The sequence below is a fragment of the Pinus tabuliformis genome, chromosome 7 (assembly GCF_031772625.1).
Source record: "Pinus tabuliformis cultivar Carrire ecotype Pingquan chromosome 7, CPIR1, whole genome shotgun sequence".
Lineage (NCBI taxonomy): Eukaryota > Viridiplantae > Streptophyta > Pinopsida > Pinales > Pinaceae > Pinus > Pinus tabuliformis.
The window spans coordinates 156,865,583-156,886,007 of record NC_142293.1 but is presented as its reverse complement, the minus strand read 5'-3'; positions in this window follow the sequence as shown (position 1 = coordinate 156,886,007).

Genomic DNA, 20,425 nt, shown 5'->3' with positions numbered 1-20,425 from the left:
CACATATGCAATCTAATCATTAGAAAACATACTAACTGTGTGAATATTTGATATGTAGGTAAGGCAATGTTGGTATTCACTCGTCATTTAATTTTTCAATCCAAGACTACTAACTTGCGAGGCTATTGGTTCCACTTTTATATGCATAAAACTAGACTCAAGGAAAACTTATTGGTGAGATAAGACCTAACTCCTATCGAGGCCCAAATATATACTTCATCTCAACTACATGGAACCTCATGTCTTATGATCATAGGTCAATACTTTTCTCAATATTACCATTCCTACTAAGGATAAGAAATTCTACAAGGCTATAATTTCGTAGCAAATACTATTGATTTCACAACAGCTAGATTTTGTAGCACTTCTATAAAATAGTCACATTTGAAACTCATAATTAAAACATGGCCAAAATAAATACATGAAAATAAATTCAACAAAATTAAACATAGTGCAAGAAACAAAATTAACACAACACATGCACACGCACTTCTATAAATTAAACATGATTGTTTCCATCTACTTTGTAATTATATGAAATACAAACTATACTAAATTAGAAGAACCAGAAATAAAGACAACACAAGGCCTTTCTTCGAGTGGGTCCAAATCAGGATTTGGCCTGTCCCTGAGAGCTTATAGATTCACCAAAACAACTTCAACATGTAGGCCAAACCATCCATGAGCTAGAGATTTAAATTAAAAGAAATCAAAATTACAACATAAGTCGACACACAAAGTATTATGTTTACTGTATATCAAAGTACATATATTTATACAAATCAAAATTACAATAGAAGTCATCACACATAGTACTATGTTTCTTGTATATCAAAGTACATATATTTATACAAATGTACGGGAATCTGAGTCTTGACAATGGTTCGAGAGACCGTTCACAATCTGAGGTTGCTAAATAAACAATTTTTCATGTGAAATGTCAAATTCCTAAATGGAGAGGAGACCTAACAAATTGATTCCGGTGAAAAGTAACTATTAAACTTACGGTATTGTAACAAATTTACGCATTGAGACCTCTCAGATATAATTTAGTTGGCAGTATAATAAATCATCATACAGTGAACCTTTTCCTTAGAATTGAACTAAATTCCCCATAATGCACTGACTAGAATTAACTTTGTGCACAACATTTTATATTAGTATAGATGTGGGCATAACCATATGTGTTGTATTCGTTGCAGCTTCTTAATTCATAATCATTTCTCCCTTTTTGTGACATGTGATGAGCCCCAATTTTTGGTACAATTTGGGCTCATATTGGCCTACATTCCTTGTTCAACCATTCATCTTTTACCACTTATGCATTCATTTCTTAGTATATTCGTGTTGTTTGTAGGAAGAAGGGCAGGCATTATATCTATGTGGCTAATACATGATGATTTCAGGTTTTTGGCATTAAAGAGAGCAAAATACCACGCAAAAGGAGACAAGGAGACAGCAAAGATGACATTGCAGGTTCATAGGGAGGTTGTCCACGGTCTTGATGACCTTCCTCGTGATTGTCACCTTAACTCCGAGCTCCAACAGCTCTCCCCACCGAGCTTAAAGGCAGCCAACACGTTCTACATGATCAACAGTTTTACAGCAGTTTGACTTTCAGTTGGACAGCCAAGCTCCACGAATCAAGGAAGCCAGCTTGATCTTCATTTTGTATAAATATGAAGGCCGTAGCCTTTGTTAGGGGCTTTTTGAACTTTTGGACTGATATTGTAATTTCTGAGCACAGCTCGGTGTTTGTTTTGTAAGCCAGTTTTGGCATGACATTAGACTTTTGATTATGAATAAAGGCAAGCAGATTTGGATCTAATTCTGAGCTTTTAAGGGAGCTATAGCTCTCAGGTTAGGGCCCAACCTGAGAGCAATAGATCTCCTCTTCTTGTAGTGTTATTTACCTTTCTTTCCAGCACTTTGTTTCTTTGTTTGGATATGCATTTCAAGAACACAGTCTGCTGATTTGATTTATTTAATAAGGTTGAGTAGGATTAGCTTATGGTTAATTTACTTTCAGTTGCTTGGATTAGGATAGGAGGTTTGTAATTCACTGGAGCTCCAAGAAAAGGTTGTTAGTGCCTCCACTGCCATCTCTGTTTAGGGATTGGGGTGCAGTCTATACCAACCACCAAAAAAAACGCAGTCTTTTCTACTTTTATGCAAGCTGCAACACAGTCGTTTTAATCGTGGATCCTTCCATGCATTTTGCTCTTGAGCCATACTTTGTCATTACAATTCCATGCATGACTTTTCTTCATGATTTACATTGCTGTTCATTGGTTCAATAGCACAGGTAGCACTGGTTAATGGATTCTCGTTTTTGGTACAAGACATAAGCAATTTGTTTTATTTACACTGCTCCGTATCATTCCACTTCCTTCTTCTTCTTCTTACCCACGCCTAAAGCCACCTACTCGACCTCTGTTCGGTTCGTTTACCTCCCAACTCTTCCATTGCCCACGTAGCTTCATCTTTTTGACCTTTCATTGTTTCCATCCTTTTATTCACCAACCAACTCCGTGCACTCTATCTCCATCTTATTTCTCTGTCCCTGAGCCATCACAAGCTCCATCTCCACCTTACCTATCCACCCATACCGCTCCATCACTTCACCATCACACAAAACTTCCACTTACAGCACATCCTGTAGAAGGTAGCAGACTTCCTGTAGAATTCCTTAGTTTCCTGTAGGATCCCCTGCAGACATCCTGTAGAAGCCTGCAAACTTGGTTGCCGAGCATCCGAACGTTGTAGACCTCTATGGACTAATGCTAGGGACCCTCTGGGACCTCTCCTAGCCCTCCTGACCTTTCCCAAGCTTTCTTTCCCTTCGCACCACCTCTGCACAGCCAAACCCTAATAAGAAACAAAATCATAATCACTCCAACCACTTAAGCAAAAATATAAAAACATGTTCTTTTCAATAGAAGTAGTTTGAGTTCATGCATTTCACATCATTAGAAGTAATGGCATCATTCTTAGACATTTGCACTCCCACCATTGCGTCATAGAGATTAAGCTAGTCAGATTAGGGTTTACTAGGGTTTCCATGTTTTGGTTGGTTTTCAGTTCATTTTTGCAAAGTAGATTAATTTCCTTTGAGATAGCCTTCGTCCATCATTTAGAAAGCTTCTTCTGAGAACATATAGAAGTTGGCTTGAGCCCTAGCGGACTTGTGCCAGCTGACCAAGTGACAGCTGCGACAAGAGCTAGTACTTGTGCATATAGCACCGTCGCTTCCAAGTTTGTTACGAACTACCGGGTTGATAAAATTAGAGATAGGAAGCTCCAGGAGTTGTAGCATTATTGCTACAATACTGGAGCCCACCATCTTTTTGGCGCCGTTGCCGGGGAAGCGTCAGAGTATTAGTAATTGTTGCTTTTCTTCTATTTTCTTACTCTTGCCTTCGGCTAAGTAGTTTATTTCATTTCCATTCTGCAAAAGTAGCATAAACATTTCCTGCTTTCATAGATTAGCATTTCCTGCTTTCATAGATTAGCATTTCCTGCTTTCATAGATTAGCATTTCATTTCTGCAAGCGTAGACTAGTGTTTCAATTCTGCAAGCGTAGACTAGCATTTCCATTCCTGCAATTTCATTTGAGCAAAGCAGATTAGATATTTCCTGCTTTCAGTTTAACTCTGCATCTTTTATAGTTAGTTGTAGATCAATCTGTTTCAGTTTTGCAGGTACCACAGAAAAAAGCAAAAGCAATCAAAAAAAAGAAAGTCTTTTCCATTTCATGCCTCGTAGAAACTGAGATAAATCAGGCAAATTCCTACCCAACACCCCCACCACATCACTGAGTCACCCTTCTCTCTTCTTTGGTGACAGTGACCCAGAAGAACCTGTAGGTGAACATCCTGAGATATACCAAGATCCTATAGAAGAAGAAGAATTAGAGACCACTCCATCTGAAGCTATGGCTGACAATAGAAGAGAAGATGAGAGAATAGAAGGTGCCTTCCCCATCCGAGAGACCAATGGAGAGATGAAAATGAAGAACATTAGCCCCTCCGCCTTACCTCACTTCCATGGACTGACTACTGAAGATCCTGATACCTTCCTGTTTGAGTTTGCTGTCCTTTGTAGAACCTATGACTATACTGAAGATGAGCAAAAGCTGAAAGTCTTCCCTTCAACTCTTAAGGATGCAGCATTACGCTGGTTCATGGGCTTACCTGGGAATAGTATCACAACTTGGGCTCAGATGCAGCAAGCTTTCAATACCAAGTACAGGGATTATTGTAGGTCTAATGAAACCAAGGGAGAAATCTTTCGGATGACCATGGGAAATGATGAGTCCTTAGAGGATTATGAGGAGAGGTTCCAACTTAGCTATAAGTGGGCCAGGTGCACACTTGACCCTGAATCCCTCAAGTTGGTCCTGCTCCGAGGAGTCCCTGAAGACCTCTTAGATACCCTTCACATGTTAGCTGGGGGGGACATTTACCAACTTCCTTATGAGGACATCAAGACTGTGTTTAGAAATCACTCCAGGGCAGCACGGAAACGAGGTAGAGGAAACCTCCTCTCAACTAGTGTCCCTTTCTCCAAACATGAGCTTGCAAATCAATTAGAAGATCTTAAGAGTGAGGTGAGACAGACCATTGCCATGCAGTTGGACACATTCAGGATCTAGCAGAAGAAAGAGGAAGCCGAGAAAGCCTTGGCTATCTTCTGCCCTAGGTGCACAAGGAGACACCCTAAGAACGAATGCCCATTGCATTCGGTTGAAGTATGTTTCGTTTGTGAGGAGGACCATCCCACAAATCAATGTCCAACCTTACCTGGGTTTAAAGCCATGTACCAAGGGACAGAAGCTCCCACTGAACCTCTCTATTACCTCAACCAAAGGAGGCCACAAGGATCTAGACCTTACCAGCAGGGGATGCAAGGGGCACCTCAAGCTTATTACAACCCCAACCAATCGACTCCTATGCCTTCCTGGGGTCCCCCTGCTCATCCTTCCTGGTCCATGCCTCCTCCATGGTCTTATCCACCTCAGTACCCTACTCAACCTACTTCTCATTCATATCATTCACATGCCCAGCCACAGCCTCAGTGGAATGCACCTCAGTCGGGGTGGAGGCCCCAGTACAATACTCCTCCCGCCATTTTTCCTCCACCACCAGTTCAACCTCAGCCATTACCTCCTGCTCCTCCAAGGCAACCTCAAATGCCTGCTCAACCGAACCCGAACCCCAACAATAGACAGGCCCAGCAGGTGTACACTGGGGAAACCTCATGCCCTACCTATGCAGTGGAGATCCAGGAGATCAATCTTCGATCTGGAAAGACTCTACCAGATCGCCAACCTCCTCCCCCAGAGGATGAGGAAGATAAACAGGAAAGTGAACCAAAGGCTATTCCACCCTTTCCTGAGAGACTAACAGCCACCACAGAACCCAACCCAGAAGAGGATGAGCTTCTGGGTGAGCTCAAGCAGTTGTGTGTAAAAATACCACTTCTCCAAGCCATCAAGGATGTGCCAATATACAACAAACTGGTTAAGGAAAAGTGTTTCAAACACCCAGGCAAGCGGAAGAAAGATGCTTCAACCATCAATGTCATAGGACAACTGTCTGACCTTATGTTAGGACAAGTCATCTGCCCAAAGTACCTAGATCCTGGAAGTCCTGTAGTAGATGTCCACATCAATGGCACCATCGTACCTCACACCTTGATTGATCTGGGAGCTGCCATTAATGTGATGACCAGGGACACCATGCTCAAGCTCAATCTTTAGGGTTCCTTGAGGAAGACCTCGACAGTACTGCAATTAGCAGATCGCTCCACTGTGACTCCCGAAGGGATTGTGGAGGATGTCTTGGTCTCTATCGACTCTTGGGAATACCCTGCAGATTTCTTGGTTCTGCAACCCAAGGCAAAGCTTACTGGATATCCTCTCATTTTGGGAAGGCCTTGGTTAGCCACTGCAGATGCTTACATAAGTTGCCGTGCAGGAAATATGACCATAAAAAATGGTCCTATGTCTAAACAGCTAGTCCTATACCCTCCTGCCCAACCCTCCTTAGAGCATGACCTACCACTCTGGTTAGAAGAAGGAGAGGAAGACGAGGTGTACTCAGCACCTCTGTGCACCCTAGATACCACTAGAAGAGACCCCCCAACCGAGGATGACTTGATCGAGACCTTGATCCAGAATCCACCTTCCAGTGCACTATCCTTAGAGGAATTGGTGGAGGATGCCCAAGCTAGCACCTTAGTGGATCTTTGTACAACCAACCCTGTCACTCCCAGAGTCAAGAATGTGGAGTTTGGCCCTGAGAGAACGTTAAAGATCAGCTCCTCCCTATCTCCTTCCTAGGAAAAGGAGCTGTGTAGCCTGTTGGCCAGTCACCTAGATGCTTTTGCTTGGAGCTATAAGGAGATGAAAGGAGTCCATCCTTCGGTCTGTACCCATCATATATACATCAAAGAGGATTGTAAGCCGGTTAGGCAACCCCAGAGGAGAATGAATCCAGCTCTTACGGACATTGTCAAGGAAGAATTGCAAAAACTGTTGGATGCCGGATTCATCTACCCCATCTCAGATAGTGAATGGGTGTCCCCTCTGGTTTTGGTTCCCAAGAAAAATGGGAAATGGAGAATCTGTGTGGACTACCGAGAACTGAACAAAGCTACCAAGAAAGACCATTTCCCTCTACCTTTCATAGATCAAGTGTTGGATGGACTGGCAGGAAAGAAGTTCTTCTCTTTCCTGGATGGGTTTCGCGGGTACAACCAAATCCAAATCAGCCCGGAAGACCAAGATAAGACCACCTTCACTTGTCCTTGGGGCACCTTTGCCTACCGATTCCTTCCCTTTGGGCTATGCAATGCTCCTGCTACCTTCCAGAGAGCTGTCTTAAGCATCTTCTCGGAGCTGGTCCATGATGCAGTGGAAATCTATATGGATGACTTTACTCCTTATGGGGCCAACTTCCAGGAAGCATTGTCCAATCTGGGAAAAGTCCTAACCAAATGCATTGAGATGAACTTGTCCCTTAGTCCTGAAAAATGTGAATTCCTAATGACTGAAGGGACCGTGCTAGGCCATACCATTTCTTGCCAAGGGTTGCAGGTGGATCCTAACAAAATTTCTCTCATCAAGAAGGTTCCACCTCCTCAAAAGGTAAGGGATGTTCGGATTTTCTTGGGATTAGCAGGATATTACCGGAGATTCATTAAAGATTTCAGCAAGCTAGCCTTGCCATTGTTTGGCCTGTTGGCAAAAGATGTGGAGTTTAAATGGACTGACGATTGTCAGAAGGCTTTAAATGAATTGAAGGACAAGTTGGTGTCAGCCCCAATCCTGAGAGGTCCAAAATGGGCCCTACCTTTTCACATCCACACTGATGCCTCGAACAAAGCCATAGGTGCAGCTTTAGGACAAGTTGAGCAAAAACTTCCATATGCCATTTACTTTGTTAGCAAAAACTTGTCCAAAGCTGAGCTGGATTACACTGTAACCGAGAAAGAATTCCTGGCTGTGGTCCATGCACTGAACAAGTTCCGACATTATATTACTGGCTATCAAACCTTTGTACATACAGACCATGCTGCAATTAGATACTTAATGAATAAACCAGATGTGAATGCTCGTATTATTAGATGGTTACTTTTATTGCAGCAGTTTGATCTGACCATTGTTGACAAACCAGGTAGAGAGAATGTTGTTGCTGACTTTTTATCTAGATTGGATTTGTCTGCAGGTGAGGATGGAACAGTGGATGACCAGATGCCCGATGAACATCTGTTTGCTATTTCAGTACTCTCTCCATGGTTTGCTGATATAGCAAACTACCTTGTTTCAGCACAATTCCCTCCGCACCTATCTTCAAAAGAGAAGAGCAGAATCATCAGAAAAAGTGCCTCATTTACTTGGATCGGGGGCAATCTATTCAAGCTTGGCCCCGATCAGATCTTAAGGCGTTGTGTAAGGGAGGAGGAAGCCTTTGATATCCTCCTCACTTGTCATGATGGGCCTTGTGGAGGACATTTTGCAGCAAAGAGAACTGCCTTCAAGATCCTGCAGGCAGGCTACTATTGGCCCACACTTCATCAAGATGTCAGAAGATATGTCAGCCAGTGTGACCAATGCCAAAGAATGGGGAAACCGACCCAAAGGGATGAGATGCCTCTCCAACCTCAGGTGACTCTTGAGCCATTTGAGAAGTGGGGTATGGACTTTGTGGGCCCAATCAACCCTCCTTCGAGGCAAAGGTCTTACATCATTGTGTGCACTGACTACCTGACAAAGTGGGCAGAGACCAAAGCAATCAAAGCAGCAACAGAAGAAAAGGTGGCCGAGTTCCTAAGAGAAAACATCTTCTATAAATTTGGCTATCCAAGAGAGCTGGTCACCGATCAAGGGAGCCAGTTCACCTCCAACCTGGTTGAAGATCTACTAGCTCATCACAAGATCAAGCATAGGACTTCCACCCCCTATCACCCTCAAGCAAATGGGCAGGTGGAAGTCACCAATAGAGCATTAGAAGGGATCTTGACTAAGGTGGTGAGTAGCAGCAGAAAGGACTGGGCAGATCGCCTGGTTGAAGCCACATGGGCTTACAACACCACGTGGAAGACCACCACCGGCTTCACACCTTATGAGCTGGTCTATGGGAAGAAAGCTTTGCTGTCCATTGGGTTTGAATACAACACTTTGAGGATGGCAGCTCAGTTGGACCTAGATCTCAGCCATGCACAACAAGAAAGGCTATTGCAGCTGAATGGACTGGATGAGCACCGAATGCAGGCCCTCCTTCACTCAGAAGTGGTTCAACTTCAGAGAAAGGTGTGGCATGACCAACATCTCCATGACAAGCAATTTCAGCCGGGAGATTGGGCTTTGTTGTATGACTCCAGATACAAAGATTTCAAGGGGAAGCTGAGAACCAGATGGCTAGGGCCATATTCAGTGGAAAAATGTCATGACAATGGATCTGTTCTTATTCGGACCATTGATGAGGAAGCCATCCCCATGCTTGTCAATGGGCATCGATTGAAGATCTACAGGAAGCCTCCCTCAAGACAAGAGTTCATCAAAACTATGGAGAAGGCAGTGTTGGTCATAGAGAAGGGTTCTGCCTCTGCTTTGGGCATACCCTGAAGAATCTAAAAAAAAAAATAATAAATAAATAATAAATATCCTTGGGTGAAAACCTTTTTGAGGCGCCCAAGGCAGGTGGTAGGGGTGAAAACCTCATTGAGGCGCCCCTATTATCTTTTCAAAAAAAAAAAAAAGAGATTGGAAAAAGATCCTTGAGTGAAAACCTCTTTGAGGCGCTTAAGGCAGATGGCAAGGGTGAAAACCTCAATGAGGCGCCCCTGTTATCTTTCAAAAAAAAAAGGAAAAAAGAAAAAAACACAAGAAAAAGGTCAGCAGATTCATTATGTAAAATTGCATGCAGGTGTTCTATGGAGGAGAGGAAGCCTCTCAACTCAAAGCCAAGGGTCCTCATCATGCAGTCAGGACACCTCACCAGCACCTCCTCCAAGAATACTCATTTTCTCCAAGGTATGTGCAATTTTATTACAGCTTGAGTCTTCTACAGGAAGATGCAGAGTTTTTACAGGAAGATGCAGATTTTCTACAGGAAGGTGCAGACTCTCTACAGGAACGCAACCTTTCTACAGGAAGCTCTGTATTTCTATAGGAAACTTCCTGTAGAAGCTCAAAACGGGCCAGAATTCATTTCATGAGGAGATCTAACGGCTAAGGATCGGTTTGGATGCATGCAAGCCACTGTTGTCACCCTTGCACATTGCTGTTATCTTGTTCCACCATCCTTGCCGACATGCAACAAAGTTACCTGCACCAGCAAAGCAGATCGATGAGTCTCGAGAAAAAGCAAATTGTAAATGGGAAAAAATGCTAGAGATCTCACACTATGTGCATCCCAGTCATCCAGAAGCTCCGGGAGCGTGATCGTGAGGCCATCCATCGTCATGCAACATGCACCCAAGGAGGAAAAACGGTTCCAAGACATCCTGCGGGAGTCCTGTAACAGTTAAGCCTGCTAGAGTGGATACCATTCACAGCGCAGGCCATATGCAATGAAACGTGGGCGCATGCAACTGAAGCATCCCATCCATCGTTGGCAGCTCGTGAACATGTACCTCCGGGCCTGTGTAAGTTCGCCAGCAGCAGGTAAATCGACTCATCAGCGTCCAAAGAGCCGAAACATCGTGTGCAGCCACGCAGGTAAGTGTCTCGACCCTTCCTTCCATCAGATTGCATGAATGTTACTTTGATTGATTGCTAAGTGTAAAGGTGAATGGGTTGAGCGGCCGTATGGCCATTTGGCCGGCCACGTCGGCCAGTTAATGGTCTAGTTGGATGCGAGGGTGGCGGCCATGACAAAAAGAATGGGCAGCACGCACGTGAGAGCAATCCCGTCGAAAAAAACGAGTTTAACAGAAGAGGCGGCGGCAGATCTACGGGAATTGATGCGGCAGCAAGTGAACACGCAGTTGAATGATGGGATGACGTCACCCAACGGGTCGGCGGGGACAGCTCACCCCCGCGCCACGGATTCCGCCGAATTCAAAATCTAATCGGCTAGATTGCACTCATGCATGTATCAACCACCGTTTTGAACTCGAGCGGCTATCCTGATCCTTCTGCAGTGTGATACGCCGAGCCTTTGGTTATCAGAACGATCGAGAAGCACACCCAAGGCACAGACCGACTGCAGTCTTTCCTGAAAATCGCGCGCTGCATTCTACAGGAACACTGTCATTCTACAGGAATGCAGTTTCTACAGGAAGGCGGATGCCTCACGTAAAAAGGTGGCAGATTAAAAAGGTAACCCTGAACTCTTCATGCAAATGGTTTTTAAAGGTGGCAGAATTGTCATCCACAGTCTGGTCATAGAAAAACGGTGAAATTGTTGTCTGCTGTGCCTATACTGTCATTCTACAGGATGTCGAGTAATTAAATTGTGTTAAGTTCCTCAGGGATAAGTTTTGTGGATTATGTGCATGACATTCTACACTCCATCTCAGTAAACCAAATTTCTTCCACAATCACCACCTCTGGTTAAGGAGGCTTTTTTATCATGCCGGGTGGGTTTATTAGACGAGAACCCACTGATTCAACCAAGTTGAGGGAAAACCAGGAAGTGGTGGAGCTCTTCACACGGGTTCAATGGATATCTTTTTGTGACAAATTGCAGGGTTACGATGATGAAGTGGCAGAAGAATTTTTGCAGGCTCTGAAGCCGAAATCCAAGACACTGGCCACAGTGAACTTCAGGGGTCTAAGCTTCAAGCTCACCCCGCAATATATCAGTCGAATTACTGAACTTCCGATGGGTTTGCCATGGGATAAGGAAGAAAGGAAGTTGAGCCAGCAGGCCAAGAAAGAATTCTTCCCACCTGAAGAGGAATTCTCGGAGGACAAAAATGGGGTGCGAAGAACCAGCTTGCTACCACCATGGAATGAAGTCAGCCTGCAAATCATGAAGTATATAACCTGTGAAGGCCGTTTTAGCATCGTGTACGCATATCACTTTCGGTTGCTCACTGAATTGAGGCACCGGACTGATCTTCCTGTAGAACAGAAACTGAGCATCCCTTATTTCCTGTTACAGTCTCTAATTGAGTGTGCCACAAAGTTAAAAGAAGGCATACCAGATTAGGTAGCCCACCATGGGTTGATCAAACTTCTTGTGGAGGATGCGCTTCATTCATATAAGGTTCCCCTCTCATGGGAATCATTCAGGAATTTGACAAGAGATGGAGACATAAGAATGCTGATTGAAGAAACGGGTTCCTCCAGCAGTGAGGAAAAAGAAGCAGTGGCCGAGGGAAAGAAAGAAACAGGCCAGAAGACCCCGACCTCAGTGCAGAAGAAAGAACAAAAGAAGAAGCATGAGAAAAAGGATGACAAAGAAAAAGGTGACACACCCGTCTTGTCAGCAAGAGAAAAGAGGTTGAAGAGCAGAACGGACAAAGCTGAAGTGGTCCACATTAGCCCAAGTACCTCGTCAGCACCTGCAGCTAAACCAAAAAGCAAGACCCATGCAGCAAAACAAGCAAAGGTGGTGACACCCGTGTCTACAGGAAAGCAGAAACAGGCTTCTACAGGAAGCCCGAAAACAGAGAAAGGGTCTTCTACAGGAAGCCCGAAAATTACCAAAACAGGGGCTTCTACAGGAAGCCCTGAAAAGTTGAAACCCAAGGAGAAGAAGGTGGACATTCTGGCAAGGGAGGCAGCAGCTGTATTAGCTGGCCTTAGCATGCCACCTAAGCCTCAAGAAAAGAGGAAGAGGGAGACCCCTCTATACTTTAAAGCTCGAAGAAGTGTTAGGATAAAGACAGGCAAGCCACAGCCTCCGTCCAGCAGCCCGATTGTCATCGAAGATACCCCTGCTTCTCCCAAGGAAAAGTCCCCCTCAAGGATAACAGTCACCTACGAGAAGGGGAGTCTAAAGAAAAATACGTGGCAAGAAAGGTTAGACCTGTTGACTGAGAAAACTCGGCTACAGGAAGCTGAAAATGTTCTACAGGACACTCTGGCCCGGTTACAGGAAACGGAGAAGAGGGAAGGAGAAGGACCCTCATCACCACCAAGGGAGGGTGAGGTAGAGCCACCTAAAGAGGCAGAAGAAGTACATATACCAGAGCCCATCCCTCAGCCTAGTCTGAGTTCATACTATACCTTTTTAGAGGCGGGCAAAATCATACCGCAGAAATTTACTGTACCCCTATTTTTTGCATTGGAGGAAGAAAGAGTCCGTACTCACACATGGATGCAGATCGCCAAGTCAAAGGGTGTGGCGGACATAGGCCCTTTACAAGAGCAACTCAAGGAGGTCAGGAGTGAATTCACCATGGCTAAACATGTGGCTAATTGCCAACGTGTGCTTCTACAGGAAGAAAACCAGAAGCTGAGATTGCAGCTACAGGAACTAAGGGCAGGGGCAGGTACATCCTCCAAAGACACCACAGAAGAACAACAAGGCAAAAAGGAGCTGACCACCACTCTTGAAGAGCCAATGACACTTCTACAGGAAGCAGAACAACAAACAAAAATTGAAGTGCAAGCTCTAAAAGAGCAGCTGCAGCAAAAGGAAGCACAATTGGCCTGCATGGCCAGTTGGGCCATGGAGGCAATACAGTGCAGACAACCTGCAAAATCCTATGGTTTGTACTTGAAAGATCAATGGCTGCAGTTCCAAATAAATACCTTGGCACAAAGAGGTATTTCACATATCCAAAACCCACAACAATTTTCTGAATTGTGCAGTACTAGTTCGTCAGAAGACAAAGCCAAATTAGAAGAGTTCTACCTCCACAATTTGGCTTTGCCTAATGAAGCCTCCTGGGATCCCAATATTGCCTTGGGTGATATGCAATTGATGGCGTTCGCTTCATGGTTGAACCATGAGGATCAAAGAGCAGCTGAAGCAAAATCGATCATGAACCGAGAATTGAGTGAGCCACTGTTCGTTCGAGCAGAACCAGAGGATCCGGTTGCACTCATCTCAGCCCACCAACAGTTGTCTACTGATCCCACAGCTTCCTTGAGATTTATGGACCAACAGGCCCAAGCCATAGCTCATTTTGAAGACATGGAAAGATTGTTAGGAGAAAATGCTGCCCAAGCATGTGCACGCAGATGGAATACCTTGGCACATAGCTTGAAAATCCGAGAGTACCATACCCAAATTCGGATGAGGGAAGCTTTGGCAAGGGTAGACCTTTACAAGAAATCCATGCAAAGCCTCCAGGCCAGCTGGATTGGCCTTAAACTCAGCCCACCACTACTGCTAGGGTTGACTGAAGGCAATACAAAGGAGGATGACAGTGAACAATGGGAAGAGGTGAACAGGAAAGCAGGGTTTCATATCAGCAAAGAAGACACTACCACAAAGCCTTGGGATGTAAGGGAAGCAGTAAAAGCAATGAAGGATGAAGATTTGGATTAAGTTGCTCAAGGATGAGCAAATATTTTAGCCGGGGGGTGATGATGAGCCCTAATGTTTGGTACAATTTGGGCTCATATTGGCCTACTTACCTTGTTCAACCATTCATCTTTTACCACTTATGCATTCATTTCTTAGTATATTCGTGTTGTTTGTAGGAAGAAGGGCAGGCATTATATCTATGTGGCTAATACATGATGATTTCAGGTTTTTGGCATTAAAGAGAGCAAAAGACCACGCAAAAGGAGACAAGGAGACAGCAAAGATGACATTGCAGGTTCATAGGGAGGTTGTCCACGGTCTTGCTGACCTTCCTCGTGATTGTCACCTTAACTCCGAGCTCCAACAGCTCTCCCCATCGAGCTTAAAGGCAGCCAACACGTTCTACAGGATCAGCAGTTTTACAGCAGTTTGACTTTCAGTTGGACAACCAAGCTCCACGAATCAAGGAAGCTAGCTTGATCTTCATTTTGTATAAATATGAAGGCCGTAGCCTTTGTTAGGGGCTTTTTGAACTTTTGGACTGATATTGTAATTTCTGAGCACAGCTCGGTGTTTGTTTTGTAAGCCAGTTTTGGCATGACATTAGACTTTTGATTATGAATAAAGGCAAGCAGATTTGGATCTAATTCTGAGCTTTTAAGGGAGCTATAGCTCTCAGGTTAGGGCCCAACCTGAGAGCAATAGATCTCCTCTTCTTGTAGTGTTATTTACCTTTCTTTCCAGCACTTTGTTTCTTTGTTTGGATATGCATTTCAAGAACACAGTCTGCTGATTTGATTTATTTAATAAGGTTGAGTAGGATTAGCTTATGGTTAACTTACTTTCAGTTTCTTAGATTAGGATAGGAGGTTTGTAATTCACTGGAGCTCCAAGAAAAGGTTGTTAGTGCCTCCACTGCCATCTCTGTTTAGGGATTGGGGTGCAGTCTATACCAACCACCAAAAAAAACGCAGTCTTTTCTACTTTTATGCAAGCTGCAACACAGTCGTTTTAATCGTGGATCCTTCCATGCATTTTGCTCTTGAGCCATACTTCGTCATTACAATTCCATGCACGACTTTTCTTCATGATTTACATTGTTTTTCATTGGTTCAATAGCACAGGTAGCACTGGTTAATGGATTCTCGTTTTTGGTACAAGACATAAGCAATTTGTTTTATTTACACTACTCCGTATCATTCCACTTCCTTCTTCTTCTTCTTACCCACGCCTAAAGCCACCTACTCGACCTCTGTTCGGTTCGTTTACCTCCCAACTCTTCCATTGCCCACGTAGCTTCATCTTTTTGACCTTTCGTTGTTTCCATCCTTCTATTCACCAACCAACTCCGTGCACTCTCTCTCCATCTTATTTCTCTGTCCCTGAGCCATCACAAGCTCCATCTCCACCTTACCTATCCACCCATACCGCTCCATCACTTCACCATCACACAAAACTTCCACTTACAGCACATCCTATAGAAGGTAGCAGACTTCCTGTAGAATTCCTTAGTTTCCTGTAGGATCCCCTGCAGACATCCTGTAGAAGCCTGCAAACTTGGTTGTCGAGCATCCGAACGTTGTAGACCTCTGTGGACTAATGCTAGGGACCTTCTGGGACCTCTCCTAGCCCTCCTGACCTTTCCCAAGCTTTCTTTCCCTTCGCACCACCTCTGCACAGCCAAACCCTAATAAGAAACAAAATCATAATCACTCCAACCACTTAAGCAAAAATATAAAAACATGTTCTTTTCAATAGAAGTAGTTTGAGTTCATGCATTTCACATCATTAGAAGTAATGGCATCATTCTTAGACATTTGCACTCCCACCATTGCGTCATAGAGATTAAGCTAGTTAGATTAGGGTTTACTAGGGTTTCCATGTTTTGGTTGGTTTTCAGTTCATTTTTGCAAAGTAGATTAATTTCCTTTGAGATAGCCTTTGTCCATCATTTAGAAAGCTTCTTCTGAGAACATATAGAAGTTGGATTGAGCCCTAGCGGACTTGTGCCAGCTGACCAAGTGACAGCTACGACAAGAGCTAGTACTTGTGCATATAGCACCGTCGCTTCCAAGTTTGTTACGAACTACCGGGTTGATAAAATTAGAGATAGGAAGCTCCAGGAGATGTAGAATTATTGCTACAATACTGGAGCCCACCAACATGCATGTGTATCATTGAGATGCCACTTTTTCCTTCCAATGGTCATTTATCTTGACCATTGTGTCACACATGAAATCATACTTGAATTAATTTAACTAAAGTAGTAGCGATGGAGGGAAATCAATGAAAATAACTTGAGTTGTCATTATGTTGTTGATCACATGACACCTGGTGATACATATTTGTACTTTTGTAAACATTTGAATTAGTGCCCATCTTATTCAAACATATATAATATATTAAAGAAACTCTCAAACATTCTTAGTTCTAGTCTAAAAATAATCGTAAGAGAACTAGTAAATATGCAATTCATTCCTTGAGTTTCCCATAATGTATGCACAAGGTTTTAGTGATAATTTAAGGTGAAAATTTGTGCATTGGTAAAAATAACGTAGGGTAGTTTTGTAGCAAAAAGCACAATTTTGTAGCCCATCATCTCCATAATGTATGCACAAGGTTTTAGTGATAATTTAAGGTGAAAATTTGTGCATTGGTAAAAATAACGTAGGGTAGTTTTGTAGCAAAAAGAACAATTTTGTAGCCCATCATCTCCCCCTGCTGGACTTGTGTCATGTCCTCATGCCGCATCATATTCTATTTTAGGAAGCTCAACATATATGGCTCCATGTGTATGTTGGATGGCCAAATTCACTTGTGTAACAATAACCCATACATCGTTCTAGCTATTGGCAATGGGTTCCTGGTAAAATCTGTTGCAGTGCCAAATAAGGGGAAAGTGGAATCTTAAGCCAATCCATCTTGCCCAGTATCTCAACATAAAACTAGTGTAGAAGGAGGTATAATTAAAAGACAAGATAAAGTAGGGGTATTTGAGTGGATGCCTCCGTTGGAGATATTTTGGTAACACAACCCAAATGTCTTGCACAATCATAATATCCCTAAATGATTCAATCTTAACCATCTCCCTGAACTATGTAACTTCATACCTTTGTTTACGATGGACAATGATGGAATCCCTTAGGTTTTTTCTAAGCCTGTGTAAATGTTCTTAGATGGTCCTAGTCAATGGGTACTCCTCCTTCACTAGTAGTTCTTCTATGATTTCCATTGTCCCATAAAAATTTATACATTTAATCCATTGTATCAGGTTAGTTATGTATGACATTTGGGCCCTAAGTTGTACGTCCCCCACATAAGGGTTATGGTTACACCTCGAATTTTATATCATAATGATGTTAACAAGGTAAAGTTCACACAAAATATTTTGGTATATGTTGGGTAGAATAATTGTCTTTTTTATTAGGAATAACTAATCCTACTAACACATAAATTTTCAATCTCGATAGGTCTTTTTATTTCAAGGTTATCGTGCAAAGTATTTGTAGGAAACAATCACTAACCAAGATTAATTGATTTCTAGTGCTAAGTTTTCTTCTACTATAACTAACACACAATCCAGTAAAAACATGTTGCAAATCTTCATACTTGCAGGAATGAAAATTAATTCACAAAATCCACACTGTCAAACCTTCTCTTGCATAAAAAACACTCTACACATAATGTTGAAAATGAAATCACACTTACAGAAATGAAATAAAAGTAATTCATCAAATCCACTCATACAAGAAGTAGAAACAACATTCTTCAAATCAACCCTTATGTTACACACCATCATTCAATCACACCCTCACATAACCATTCATTCAACCAACATCAATATTCTCAGTAACTACGTGACAAATTGTATTAAGTATACCAACGACTAGCTAATAGTATATATCAACATTCGATCATAGATATATAATAGTAGAAGAAATCAGACAATGGTAGAAACACTTGGTTCGTGGGGATTGATCCCAAAGAAAAATATGCTCGCATATGAGTGATTATACATGATATTCTACAAGTCAATCTAATCCAAGTGTAACAATAATTTAGTAGTGAGAATATGTAACAGTGGTAATTAGAATTATAAAAGGAATTGAATTAATATAACCTACAAATGAATTAAAATAAAATATTTATGTTAACTCTACTAAGGAATATGACCCTTCCTCCCTAGTAGGGAGATGGTGATTCATAGCTCAGAAACTAGGAACTTAGTCATAAGCCATGAACTTGTAGAGATTGCATTAGCTTGGAAATAAAGTTACAAGATGCAAAGTCTGAGAATGATGATGTCTCCTCCTTCTAACCTAACTTAACTTAACTAATCTCCCCAACTTATTTGCAGTCCATATTTTATATAAAGAGACAAGGGGGTGAATTGGAACATATTCCCCCAAATCTCTGTTGTTACAATTATGTAAAGATTACAAAATATTGTGATTGCTTATTTTTGGAATATTTTAGTTGGAAAACAACTTGGGAATTGATTACATAGGATTAGTATATCATAGAAGCATCTTAGAATATCGTACAGTTGTTTTAGCTAATAACTAGTTGCTCTATTTTGGATGTACTATCTTAATGACCACAAAAAGAAATATGTGCTTAAAAGAACCGCATGTAGTGGAAAATCGATGAAATTTTTGGAGAAATTTCTTGCAATTCACCTAATTGGGGATGTTTTGAGAAAAACACATGTTGCGTTTTTTCCATATTCATCTTCATTTGTCCAAAAATCACCTCTAAATTTACTCACCTAATTCTTCCTAGTGTGAGTTGTCTAACCTCTAGATCATGAGCTGAAGCCTAATGCAGTTGACCTGGGTATGACTTCGATAACATAAATCCATGCAAACATCCCTAGGAATGAAACCCATGTTCTACAATTTCTCCTGGATCTGCATAAGTTTGCTAACCTTAGAGGTTGTTATTGCCATTGCACACAAACCAATGGAACACCACTAGGAGTACCATCATAAAAAAACCAACAGTAATCCTTTCTAGTTCATCAAAATAAAGGAAAATAATAATAGTTAACTACTTTAACTTTGTAATCTTAATGTTGCACATTCATGAAGAAACAAAACAAGATGGGTGATATAGGAGCAAAGAAGTGTGATAAATTACTGAAAATAATTGTGTAGGATGGTGAAAAATGTGACAATTGGGCATCCTAAAATCTCCTCCACGCTTGTACTTTTGCATGTCCTCATGCAAACCCAATAGAGTATACAACAAAGAGTCACCTATCAATAATATTATCCTCATCATTTTCCATTCCACCACTGGCAGATATTAGTACTTCCATTACTGAATTTCCTTTATGTTATTAGCAGGAGTCTTGTTATTTTACATTCCAATTTTGTTAGAAAAGGAAACCTAGGAGAATACATGACCTTGCATCACATTTTAGCATTATTGAATGGTGAAAAAGGAAGGGACGGCCCCAAGATTTTTGTCAGCACCTTTCCCTTTACCTTGAACGATTTACTAATTGTTTTCCATTTTCCTTCCATGAATAATTCCACTGAATTAGTGTTGACGACCTTGACCATTTTTCTTATTCCCACAACAAGTTCTTGTGTAGCAACTTTACATTCCATATCCAATGTTGGTTCTTGTGTGACAACATTGACACATTTTTTGTTATGTGATAGTGTTGAGTTTGTCTTGGGAATTTGTTGCATCTATTGGGTATACATACATGCTACCTATTTGCAATAATTATTTCCCAATAACATCTTAAAAGCTTCTCAAACAATAGTTGCCCCATTTGTCAAAATTTCATTTCACATAAACAAATGTCACCATTAGCCAATCATGAATTAAAACACGTGATCCAACTTATGATATTTCAATCCACAACTACCTATATCGGCTTATTAGTATTATCTTCAACTACCACAAGAACCATGCCTTCAAAAGTAGCCTTTCAATAATGTTGGTGGAGTTGCAACAATCTGATTCGTAGCAATATGTACATAGAGTTGCAAAAAATTCAAATACATTAAAATTTCATGTAAACAACACTATAGATTTGATGGGTGTGTTCATCACCAATTAATATCCTTATCTACCAAAATTCATGGCAAACAATTGCATAGATCTTGAGATATAACAAATAAGTTCCTACAGGAATTTCAACAAACTTTTATAGGTGTACTAACAAACTATTATAGGTGTAACAACAAACTTTGTTAAGAAATTGATCACAAAGTTCAAACTAGATTTTGATGAAACTTTGTGAGAAAGTTTCTACAATTTTAATACTCCTCCACATCGAAAATCAGAGCCCTTTGATGCACATATCTTGAGATATAAGCAAAATGGTTTTAGGTGATGATGTTTAAGTTCTCAAAAATTTTAAATCAGATTTTCCTGAATCGTTGTAGGTTTGTTCATATTACCTTAATGCTTCTTTACACCAAAAATAAAAGCAATATGATGCATGGATCTCGAGTACAATATGGTTGTACGT